This window comes from Manis pentadactyla, chromosome 2, assembly GCF_030020395.1.
Source record: "Manis pentadactyla isolate mManPen7 chromosome 2, mManPen7.hap1, whole genome shotgun sequence".
NCBI classification, from domain to species: domain Eukaryota; kingdom Metazoa; phylum Chordata; class Mammalia; order Pholidota; family Manidae; genus Manis; species Manis pentadactyla.
This window is the reverse complement of record NC_080020.1, coordinates 234,411,199-234,423,993: the sequence shown is the minus strand read 5'-3', so window position 1 is coordinate 234,423,993 and position 12,795 is coordinate 234,411,199. Positions and strand designations below refer to the sequence as shown.

At 47.6% G+C, this 12,795-nt stretch overlaps 1 protein-coding gene across 13 annotated transcripts in view; it reads right to left on the bottom strand.

Annotated features, from left to right (window-relative positions):
* Nucleotides 1–12,795, bottom strand: part of MYT1L (myelin transcription factor 1 like) — a 385,352-nt gene that overhangs the window by 336,378 nt on the left and 36,179 nt on the right. For all 13 annotated transcript variants that reach the window (XM_057497485.1, XM_036881769.2, XM_036881779.2 and 10 more), the window contains exon 2: nucleotides 9,218–9,308. The gene's annotated coding sequence lies outside the window, so the exon portion shown is untranslated. The remainder of the gene's footprint in view (nucleotides 1–9,217; nucleotides 9,309–12,795) is intronic.

The window sequence follows — 12,795 nt, the reverse complement described above, 5'->3', positions numbered from 1 at the left end:
GCCACCCCACCCGTGTGACGCTGGTCTCTCTCACGCTCATCACTCCTCCCTCAGCCACGCTCCCGCGGTCAGACTTCCATCTCCTGACCCAGCAGCTCCACCAGCGCCTCGGCCTCCCTTCCCGGCGGCCGCGTTCGCCTTTCTTGCCCTCCCAGGTCGCCAGCCTCTTCTCCCTGGGACCGCCAGCCTGCTGGCCTTCCCACACTGTACAGCCCCGCACTCACCTCCCTGCCCCGCCTGCGGCCGGGGCAACCCTCTGCAAAGCCAGCCCATCAGATCACCTTTCTGCAGAACGTTCTAGCAGCCTCCACCACGCACAGTGGAGCTACAGCCGCCACCGTCACCACGCCCTGCCCGGGTGATCTGCTCTTCTCTCTGCTCTTCCTCTTTCATTCTGTGAAAGCACCAGCGGCCGATTTCTTTCTCAAACGTGCCAGGCATGGCGCCTGCCTCAGGGCCTTTGCTCTGCTCGTGTCCCAGCCTGGAATGCTCCTGCCCCGACACCACGGCACCGTTTCTTACTGTTCTCTGCACCCTGCCTCGCCCGCTATCAGCTGCATGTACAGATGGTGCCTCCTCCCACCCCCAGCTCAGCACTTCCCTCGGCCCCGCGTCAACCTTCTTCCCAGACTGCTCACCCTCTAGCACAATACATGTGCAGTTGCTGCCCATTTATTGTCTGTTCTGCCAAACACGCTCACTAGGACAGACCCTCCTTGAAGGCACGGAGTTTATTTTCTACTCCACTCTTGGGGTTAATCTTGAGAAGGAGAATGCATAATATGAAATTAATAATGTTCAGTCATTGAGGAGAAAGCTCAATACTACATGAAAAAAGCAGGATATTACGCAAGGACTAAAATTCATAAAGATAACGACTGACAAGCATAATGGGAATCAGGGGGTCGCACAGGGGGTGGTCCCGACAAGGAGGCTTTCCAATCCCATCATATTCCTATGGATTTGGGGCTTTTCTAAAGAGTAAATGTTTAATCTGGCAAGGTTTCCATCTCCCCAGAGAGGCACCCTGTCGGGAGGCAGACTTTCTCCTGGCCTGTTAGCCCCAGAACCAGTTTCTGGGGGAGGCAGGGGGCCCCAGAGCGTGGGTGGGCCATGGGGCGGCCACCTCGGGCCACACGCTCTGTGGGCCGGCCAGGCAGACCCAGCCACCCACTCTAGTTTGCTGCAAGGTTGAAAGTTACCAAGGAGGGAACCGGGTCATGAGGAGAAAGTGCCACAGAAGGCAAGGCTGTTGCTGCTGTGTGAATGGCGGGGCAGGCGGGCCAGTACGTAACAGTTTGCCTGTCATCCACCCCCAGGAATGACCACGGGGGAAAATTAGAATTCGTGTTCTTTTGGCTATTTTAAACCTTTTGCCTCTCTTGATAAAATAATAAAATATGTTATGAAGACCTCTTTGAACACTAACCAAATAATTGTGAAATGCAGTAGAGGCATGATACTCAGCCATGTACCTATCAGGTGTCTGTATAAAAGAAAGAAGGAAAATCATATGCTCAAATGTCACTTGTTTACAATGTAAATTTAATTCTAAAAAGTCTCAGGCGAATCAGGGAAAGGGTCATTCTGAATCGAAGAGTGAAAACTCTTAGCTTCCACTTTCATGACTCCAAATTGCATTCACACTCTAGGAGCCTTGGCCTGACCGTTTCCTACAGTGGTCTCTGCGGCCGGGGCTCAGTCTGAGAGAGTCTGGTGTGGTGGGAGCACATGTAAAGTAAGCGGCAGATACTAGCCGTGGCCGTGGGATTGCAGATGCCATGCAATCAGCATGCTGTCCACACCGCCATGCACCTTCCTCTGTGCCCACTGAAGGGGGCCTTCCCACCGCCCTCCTCTGCCTGGGAAGGCCCCGGCTGGTCCCTCATTAACGTTCTGGAACGACGCTCCCCCACTTCCATGCCCACCCACTGCCTGCCTGCCGACTTTCATCCCCACTGTGGCTCCGGCCCCCAAGGGGCGTCTTGTTCACCTGCGGGTCTGAGCCCGCTGAGCACCCGAGGACCCATGCCTGGGGTCCATGCACAGTGGCGCTCAGCGTATAGTAGGTGCTCAGCGTCTATATATTGAAGGGAGACAAATGTTTCAGGCTTCTTTTGAAAGAAGTGAACATTTCTACTCACTCAGGTTCGTCTGTAGTTGAAGTCGGGAACATTGACCATTGTGCCAATAAAGCGCAGAATATGGCTCCAGAGCAGCGTACACGCTCTGCCACACCCACACGGCGCCGACACGTGTGAGCCAGCCCAGACCCCCTGCGACACCAGGCGGCTGCCCTTCCACCTGCTGTTGGGCCACCGTGAGAACCCACCCACCCAGGGCCTCTACCGTTCGCAGCGATGCAGCTTATTAATGCCTGTGAGGTTTCTCTGCCTATGCAATTACTTAACTTATTGGGGTACCAGGTAGTTTCTGAATGTCATGAAAGTGTCCATTAATTTAAAATGCCTTTTGCAACTACACAGGGAGCCCACTCCACAGATCTGAGGGTGGGAGATAGGAGGCTCCTGCTGGGTGTCAGCTGGGCCTCCCGTGGCCACCCGGACGTCTGCCCACTCCCCCTGCCCCTGCTGCCACGGCTTCTGGCACAATGACCGTGTGAGCCCGAGCACTGGGACAGTGCGGGAGGCAGAGCTCTACCCACATCCACTCATTTCAGATGGAGGTTCAGTGATCTCATGCTCTCTGCAGACGGAATAAAGGACGCTCTGCCCACTCCGCTTCCCCCTTCACCCCTTCTTCCTGACCAGGTTCTCCTCGGCACGAGATACCAAAGCCTCTTGGTCCACAGCCCCCAGCAGCACCTCCAGCCGTGCCCATCGGGCTCCCCAGTGCTCACGGGCAGCGCCGAGCCCTCACTGCTCCCTTGATCTCAGGAGCTAATCCTGACCAAGTGCCCAGGGTGCTTGCCCATCCTTCCGTCCCTCCTCACCTGGCCTAGTGATTTGGGCAAAGCAGCTGCTCAAAGATCAACCTCACAGAACCCATCTCTGCCACCTGGCACCAGCTGCAGAGAGACGAGGCTCCCACAGGTGGCAAGAAAGGCCCCCGGTCGGAGGGAAGACACCGCACGCCGGGCAAGACGGCAGGACACAGAAGTGGTGAGTGTCCACCACGACCTGTGGTTTCATGTGTCTAAGGCCTTCCCCTCGTCCTTGAGCAGATGCAGGTGCCTGAATTCCCAGGACTGATTAAATAATGTGGAAAAGAGAGCACGGGAAGGTCAGCTACGAACCGCAGAGTCACCACCGTGCGACCCCAGAATAAAGGAGAAGGGGCTATTCGACAATTGCAGTTTTAGGAAAAAGGCAATTATTTACCTTTTCCAACAGAAAGTAAGGAAGAGATGGAAGGAGAAAGGGAAGAGTGGGGGAGGGAAGATAAACATCACCCAATATACAATCTGCACTATGGCTGGACCATCCTGATCTATTAAACGATCCTTCCATGAAGAAAAAAAATCACAATATTTTCTCAGCAAGTTTTAAAAGCCCATTTTTATATCATTTATCTAAATATCTTCAGAAATATACTCAATATTACCAGTCACAGGAAAGTCACAAATTACTGAATCTATTCTCCTTGTGATTTTAAATAGAAAAGATTATTAATTCCAAAATGTTTTTCATGTACTCAATTAAGGGCACTTTCGCTATAGGAATTGCAGATGTAAAAAATTGCAAGTGGAAAATGAGCCCAGAAGTGCCACCTCTGTAAGAGTCAATGGCCACTACCACGCGGGGGCCCCGCGGTGGACATGAGCTACACGTTACATGTAGCAACTCATGCGGCCCCACGACGACCCTGTGAGGCCCAGCCATTATGCACATCATACAGATGAGGAAACCGAGGCACAGAGAGAAATTTACCCCCAGGTCTTCAAAGGCTGTGGGTTGGGTTGATTCTCTACCAGGCTGACACTAGATGGTGCATCTTTAATCACTATGCTAGGCAACCTCCCACTTCTTGATACATTTCAAGATGAGAAACTTCAGCAAAGGAGAAAGAAGAACATAAAAGCCCTTTGCCCACAGTCAGAACAACGTGTCATTTGGCCAGTGCCATCTCAAGTCTCCTGCCACCCAATGGCCATTTTATATCATGCTGAAGGAAATGTCAGAGATCTTATGATTTTACCTAGAAATATGTCAGTATTCATCTCTAAAACATGAAAACTTTACTTTTAAACAGAGCCATGATACTATTCACATACCTAAAAAATTGGCAATAGTTTCTTAATATCATGTAGTTGTTATTTTAAATAAATAGTCATTGTTTTAAATTCAAAAGCATTAGGTCCCAATTTTTAGTCAGCTGAAATATGCTTTTTCTCTGGCTGTGTGTTAGCACCTTGCATTCCATGTAAGGGACACAAATATGGACAGAGGATTAAATTTACGGAGGAAAGTGTCCCCCTGAGTCTGGGGGTCGAGCCACGAAGGACCTTCCCACGCTCTCATAGGCGCCTCTGCTGCTCTGACTCTGAAAACCTCACATGTGGCCCCGGGGTGTCCTTGCCCAGCTCTGGGCTGGCCGGTCACCAGGGAACCCCCCTTCCCAAGCATCTTGCCCCCCCCATCTCTCTGGCTTGGGCGTTACCTGGGTGACATGGCTCTGCACCATCTAGGCTGTCACCTTTCACCCCAAAATGATTCTTGAGATGAAAGAAGACATCTCCTGAGTGGATCTTTGTTTTAAGGCCTCTCTAGTCATCCAAAATTTTTAGTGTCTTGTTAAGTGAGACACTGCAGGGCCTACTCTGGGCATCCGGGCGAAAAGACTGAACACCCAGGGTCCTGTGGGTTGAGACGTTATAAGGGCTGATGGGGTTTACATCCCTGTTTCAGGGCTGCTGGTGAATGGGACCATCATGCCAAGTGTGGAGGGAAACGATGCCTCTTACATATCAAATGTCCTACATTAGTGTCGTGGTTCTGCTTCTCCAACATGAGAGGCAGGGGAGGAGGGTGGGGAGGGGAGGAAGAGTGAGGGAGAAGAGGGGCAGAGAGCCCGGGCTACCCCTCAGCCTTCCACGGGCCCTGCCCCACCACCAGGCTGCGTCAGCACCAGTCAGTGGCACATCCGAGTTGCCTGGCCGGTTAGCTTTAAGCTGAGTGAAAGCTGGTTTCCCTTTGCCAGCCTGTGTTTAGGAGGGTTTTTATTCATATCCTCAAATCAGTGGGCACTGGATACTGGACTGATAATTTCTTTCACTCGCTTCTAATCAGAGAATATAAACCCTGAAGAGCAGAAAGCAGATGCTAACAGGCTGTGCTCACGTGCCTTACCCACGGACGAAGCAGAGACCGTGCAGCGGAGAGCCAGGGTGGGGTAGGAGACAAAGCAGGCAGAAGCCTCAGTGAGGCGAGATTACAGGGATTCGAAACAGATGAGATATAAGAGGTAGTAAAAGCGAGTATTACTAAACTGAAAAATGAATGATGAATAGAATCAGCCAGAAAAGTTAAAAAGACAGTATTAATGAGCAACTGAACACATGCATGGACTAAAACAGAAAATACAACATTTTCTAAGGTTCTCTACAAAGGAGGATTTCAAGCATCTAATATTCATGATCATATGATATCGAATCTGGCCATTTTAGTGAAACCACCGTAAAAACCCTGGTTCAGCATCATTTCCATGTGTGGATCGTATGGCTTACGTGTTCATGAGCCGATGCGTTTTTACTGTTGCTCTGTTTCTGTCTCAAGGAAGGACGCCTTCTTAGTAGGCATTTATCTCTAAGACAACCAAGCGATGGAAGAACTGTCTGGAGTATAGCCCTTGGCGCAGGAAGTCTTCTGTCCCCCACCCAGGGCACTGAGGGGTCAGCGCCCCCAGCAGACCCGCCTCTCCCGGGACCTGCTCCCATCACCCGGCCTCTGCCTCAGCTTTCTCTGGGGAGACATGTCTGGAGAGGTAAGTCAAAACACGTCAGCCTCGAAGGGCACTCACAGCACAGAGGCACCCAGGACTTGGCCACACGTGTGCCATCTGTGCCATGTGTGGGAGAACCTACCTCCTGTGTGACTCAAAGCCCAGGGCCCCGAGCCTGGGATGCCTCCTGACCGTGCTGGGCTGGAGCCCCACAGGCGTTGCTGCGCCCTTCATTTCACAGGTGGCCAAGGACCAAAGAAGCTAAGTGGCTTCTCTGACGTGGCAGAGGTCAGACAGACCCTAGGTTCTCCCGTCTTCGTGTCAGCTTTACTTTTACACAAAACACACACCGTGGCACCGTGTCTCATGCCATAACAACTAACAGTTTGGGGCAAGTGACTTCCATTTTCTTTTTAACAAAACCTGGCAATCTGCATGAAGGTGGAGGTATCTCTGTCCTCATGGTCCACTGGGGCCTGTCTCCAACTAGCCCATGAACGTGCTCAAAAACTGAGGTCAAAATTTACTGCTTTATAGAAAGTTAGTAGGCTTAGCATAGGAACAATTCAATTCCCTTGAACAGGGCAAGTTATTTAGGAAAATACGAAAATTATTAAATACTTGAAATGCTGTCATATAAAATAGAATTAGGATTAACACACGTGTGTCTCAAAGGACACGCACACCATAGACACACCCAGGACTGTGACCACACATGTGCAGCATGTGTGAGAGGAATCTTCTGGAAAACACACCCTTAGCAGCTCTAACAACTCCTGACCATAGCAGACTCTTAAAATATATCTCTCGAATTGAGATTAACTTATTCTGTCTCTCCCAAGGATAAAATTAGGAACATTAAGTACATAATACAAAATGGTAATTTCGTCTCAAGAAGTTTACGAACAATATTCCAACCATTAACACAATCCAATGGCCTGGGCTGCCCTGCTGGGTAGTAGGGGCCCTGCTCCTGGAAATATTCAAGAAAGCAATAAAAGAATTCCTTTTCGGGGGCTGGTGGGGTGGGGCTGTACACTCCACTGCACAGTATAGTGGACATAGTGCAACATTTCTCTCTTGGCTGTGGGCCTTGAAATACTCGGGGTTAGGCAGGAGAATACTGTGGTCACCGCACTAAATCTGAACAGCAGATATGTTCGGTGTGTTTCGTGCTCTATATGTGGCGCTCAGTGTAAGCAGATTCTAGTACCAAAGGGTGAACTGTGCAAAACCATGGGCTGTGTCCTGTCCTGCCCACTCAAATACCAGCAGTGTCTGGCTTAATGTCTTACATGCAGTCAGTATGTTGAATTATCCTGTAAACAGGGGCATGAAAGTGTAAGATTTGGAACTGAGTTCTTGGGAATTCAGAATATATGTTGAAATAATAATTCAGCCTTTAAACTTAAATTTCATAAAATTCATAAATACTTTTTCTTAAAATTCATAAAATTCATAAAAGTTGTTTATGGAATGGCAAACCATTCAAACACAGACGGTAGCTGTGTTTAGAGTCACAGAGGATATGCAGTCATTTAACACAAAAATAGAGGAGCATTTGGGAGCATTACCCTTCCCAAAGGCCTTAGAATGTACATATCCTTTGACCCAGATGTTGTACTATGAATTCATGTTAGGGAAATAATTAACAGTGTAAAAATATAGGTAAAAGGGGCCACTAAGTTTTTTTGTAAAACAAAAATTTAAAAAGCCTACTGGTAAAATTACAATAGAGGATTATTAATTAACATATGTTTTGGTATAGCTATAAAGTGGGATATTACAAACCATGAAAAATTATATGTATTTATGGATAAAGATATATATGATAAAGTAAAAAACAAAAGGAAATGTACAGTATGAACCATTTCAATTAAAAATCATATGTGCAAAGAAAACAATCACAAAGAGTTTTAAGCCAACAAGTTAATTATCACTGTATACTGGCATTTTTGGTGTTTTAAGTTTATATGTGTGTATGCATTCTAATTTGTCTATCATGGGCACATACTATTCTGTATAATGGGCATGTAAAGAAAACAAAAGTGAAAAAATTGATTTCTCCGGGAATTTGATGTGAGTAGGAAGAACAACAGTCAGAGGGTCAGTTCCCAGAGATGCTTCCACCAAAAAGTGAGAGTAAAGAGAGAACGCCTTGAAAGGGGTGTGAGTTTTGAATAATTAAAATTAATTGTGTAGTAAATAGAGACTATCAGCTTCAACCGATTTTCCACAGTTTGATGGGGATTAAATGTATCTTATTTCTAAGAGTCACGTCCCTCCATCCTGCCCACTCATCATTGGAAGAGAAAGTGGAGGTCCAGAGACGTCGAATGTGTGCTTCGAGGCCACAGGTAAGGGGCAGAGGCCTCCAGCCTGTTCCAGTCAAGCGCTGGCTCTCATTAACAGAGCTGAAATTAATGAAACCACACCTCATAGATTTTTAGAGGAATACAAACGACTGCCATGATGGAGAAAGAAAACTACAGTGTCAAATGGGGCTGCCGTTGTGGGTGAGAGCTTTGAAATCGGTGTGGCCTGGGCCAGGTGCCCACCTCCCGCAGCCCTGATGCCCCGTTGTCTGCAAGGGTGCGGTGGCATTTCCTTTTTCAGGGAACAGTGAGGATTTTAAAAGATAGTGAGTCAGACATTACACAGTGGCTGGAAACGAGGCCAGAAACTAGTCCATACTAAATATTTGCCTCCATGTGTAAACCAACAGGAAAGTGGGATTTTACAAAAGAATGACAGGTTTCAAAAACTGTCACTCTTGCCCCTCTACCCACTGACTCTGTCACAGCCCATCGAGGGACCCCGGGGATGCCAGGACATGCAGGGGGCATGCAGAGCTCATTCGGTTCTCTCCACCGATTAGCTTCCGTGAGACCCCATGAAAGAATCTGGTGGAACTAGTCTGAGATCCAGACGGCGCCATACAAATATCAGGAATGAAAACTGAAGAATCTGAAAACACTCCCAGAAATGTAAATACACTTTGTGGTCCAGGCCCTGAGCCTGAGTTTTCTCCTGAAACATTTACCGTATACATGATGCTCTCATCAGTGTGAAGGTGTAAGGAAACGTCATAGTTCATGTACCGGTTTGACACATTGCAAATTTAAACACCTAAACAAAGTAAAACTGAAGCATTTCAGTACCAAAAACAGTGAGAAATACTAGTAGAAAAGGACCCTTCCTCAAGTGACCTAACTTGGCTTCGGCCACCACTGCATTCCCAGAGCTGCCTGCCTGCAGGCACAACCTCTCCACCTCTCCGTCCCTAACGAGAGCGCAAGGCCCATCTGCGACCTACCACACTATGACTCTGCGCGGGTCGGCGCCGGTGGGACGGACGTCCGGGCGGCAGCTGTGTGCACTTGGCCTCGGCCTCCGAGCGAGCTCCTCTGTGGAGAGAAGGAGAGAAGAGGAGAAATGGTTAGTGGAACTGAGGCTGCCCCCTGACCCAAGGGGATGTGTGGTGTCCTTCCTTAAGCCAGAGTGTGCGCACATTCACCCTGCAGTCCTGGGGGTGCACATCTTGACCCTGTCCCTTCGAAGTTGCGGTGCTTTTGAAATAGAGGTCTGTTCCCTAATAGAGTTAAAGAGCAAGGTCAGGTGCAGGAACCTGTCAGTCCTTAGTTCTCTGGTGTCCCTACGAAGACCACCAGCAAAGGGATGAGCCAGAGATGAACCGGAACGCCCAGGACACTGCCTGCTTGTTAGGGAGTAAGTCAGTCATCAGCGGAAGGTTCCCGACCGCTGGACATGCACCAGACTTAAACATGGTGCCGTAAGCGGGATCGGGTAAGGACTCAAATCCGGTCACCTCCCCAAGGCCATATCAGGGCTCATTCTACAATGAAATACAGATTAAGAAATAAAAGTAAAGAAAGATGGAAAGAAGAAGGAAAGGGGTTTCAGATATTTCCTATTTTTGAGGTTTACATGGAAAATGGGTGACTGAAGGCAGGGAGGATTGCTTTGGGGCATTAACTCCGTTTTTCTAACCACCAACCATATTCATTCCAATTTTAGCAGTTCTGTGGGAGGAAATATGAAACATGAACGTCTACGCTGTCAGCGGGGCATGCATTCCTCCTCTCCTGGATGCCCTCCCCCCGGGTCCTCAGAAGCCCACCCAGAGCCACTTTCCACTCCGGGCAGCGATGGGGCACGAATGACAGCTCCCACCCTGAGTGGCTGCCTGGCAGAAGCGGGCCCTGCGTGGCGGGGGGACCCTTACCGCATCTCCCGTCATTCCCCTTGAGCTGAGCTCCTCACCGAGACGACAGCTCGGACAGGGACCAGCTCTTTCTGTCTCCAGGCTGCCCTCCAGTTTCTCTGACCCTCTAGGACCTCCATCCCGACCTCCTCATTCGTTTAACAGAAACCACTGCGCCCTTGTGAACATGCAGAAACAAACTCTCTTTTGCAGATAGTCTGACTCTTCTGGGGCCATATCACTGTATTAAAATGCAGAGGCTATTTTAGATCATTTAAAACCAAACAAAATACATACATGTACATTTAAGAGCAATGCAGTGATCAAGTTTCTGATGACTTCTAAAAAATAGAAAAGAAGGCAAAGGACCCATCATAAAATATTTAAGAGAATTTCAGGCTTCAGCATCTTATTTTATAACTGAAGTGACAGAAAATCTAGTTTCTACTGGGGTTGGGATATGTGTGCACCCCGGGAGCCGGGAGGGAGTGTCCTAATGGGTGTAAGTGGCCCGCGTGGTTCCCTGGGCCCGAGCAGGGCTGGTGGGGCTGTCTGTGGCCGACAGTGAGGTGCATGCCTCCTGGCTCGGGGCCACGCCACACACAACGGGCCTTCCTTGTCCTCTCCAAACGGCTGTCTGCAGAGCTGGGGGTGCATGCATGACCTCGGGGGCAGGCAGGGAAGGCGCTAATCAGGGACAGACTCCGTGTGGAAAACTACTTAGCTGGGTTCTATTTTCCACTCCACTTAGGAAGAGGAGCTTACGGCCAAGAAGAGAGTTAATGCTCAGGTAATCAAGTAAGAAGATAAATACAGACAAAGGTGTGTGAGTGTGGGTGTGTACGGTGTCGTATACACACATGCACGCTCATTTCATCTAAGATTGCCATTGCTTTGATTATTTGTAGTCAATTTATTTTTAAAAAATTCAGTAAGTCTAAAGAAGTTTATGTGACTTCAGGTTTATCAAAACATTGGGTTTTAAGATGCCATAAGAAATTGACCAGACTCTGACTTATTTGAACCATATAACCAGCCCCTGGGCTCCAGGGCAAAATTCAGGGTTGAAGATCTAAATAGATTTTCAAAGCTAAGTGATTTAAAGAGACATTAACCAGCATGGCCAGTCACAGCCTTTTTTAAAAGTGCGTTAAAAACATAAATAATCTACTGTGGATGGAGGAAACACAGAATTTCAAAAGCTCAGGGTGACTTTCTCATTTGTAAAATGAGGATAATGGATTTGATGACTTTTGAGATCCCTTCTGACCTCCACAGTGAGCATAAGCTAACAGCAGGCTAGGGAACGTGGTCTTCAAAATTCAAATAAATATTCTAGATTGATAAGTAATTCTACATTTCTCTTAAACACATAAAATCATGATTATTTCTGCCACTTTTAAACAGAGGAGAAGCAATCAGCTTGCAACTGAAATTTTAATAAATCGGGCCACCTCTGCAACTCAGTTTCAGCTTTGGAACTCAGCATACTGGAGATTTCAGCAGAGCAGTATCAGAGCTCCAGGCTTGACTTCAAGGGCCCTGACAGGTGCGGCTCGCACTGGAGAGCCACCTCAGCCCTGTCTGCAGCCTTCCGGACACCCCGCTTCTCATTAGATGTGTCATTTGGTCTTGCTTTCTGACATGCTATGGTTCAATTCAGAGAAAGGAAAGGTACAGTTATAATGACCTAAAAATAGAGACTTACTATGTGCTAAGTAATGAATGCGCAGGGTTTCGTTTAATCCTAACTGCAAGGTGCATGACGTCACTGGTTCTGCAGATAACAAGAGCGAGGCTCAGGAAACTGAATGGCTGGCCTAAGGTCACTTAGTTTGTAAACAGCAGACTGGACATGAGCCTCCCCCAGGCCGATTCCTTGGCAGGTCTAAACACCACACGAGTCCTCAAGACAATTTTACTTTTATTTTTGTTTTAATAGAATCATCATAAACCTACACAGAATGACATCTTGGGAAGAGTTAGAGGGTTCCCTACTGTCTGGATTGCCCGGAACGTGCGGCCCAGCACGGCAGCCGCTAGCCACGTGGGGCCACCAAGTGCTTCCCATCAGAGTGGCTTAAGGTGAGATGCGCTATAAATGTAAATGCTCATCAGGTTTGATAGCAGCATGAAAAAATAATGTAATTATTCTTTGAAAATTGATTATGGGTAATTAAGTATCAATAGGTATGTTGATTACCTATTGATATAACATTAAAGGTTAGAAAAATACATTGCTAAAATGAATTTTCTCTATTTGTATTTCATTTAACATTTGTTGGAAGAGGTAATATTATACATGTGATTTTAGGACCACATTGTATTCCTAATGGGGAGTGCTGACCTAGAGTCTCACTTAGGATGACATTATGATGATATTTATTTGGGATTTTTTACTGTAACAGAGCCAAACATACATGCTCAGAGTGAACACATTCTCACTAGAGAACAATATCACACATTCAAGCCAGTCTCAGGAATGTTAGATTTCTATTCTTAAAATTCATAGCTTCTTAACTCAAAGGTAGTTAACAACAAAAGCTATTTCTCTAAGATAATTGAATATTTAAAAACTTTCTACCCTTTGATATAAGCTTGAGGCTCATTCTCTTGTCTTTCTGCAGCTTCTGTGGCTTCATACTCTTAATTTTTAGAAATGCACCATT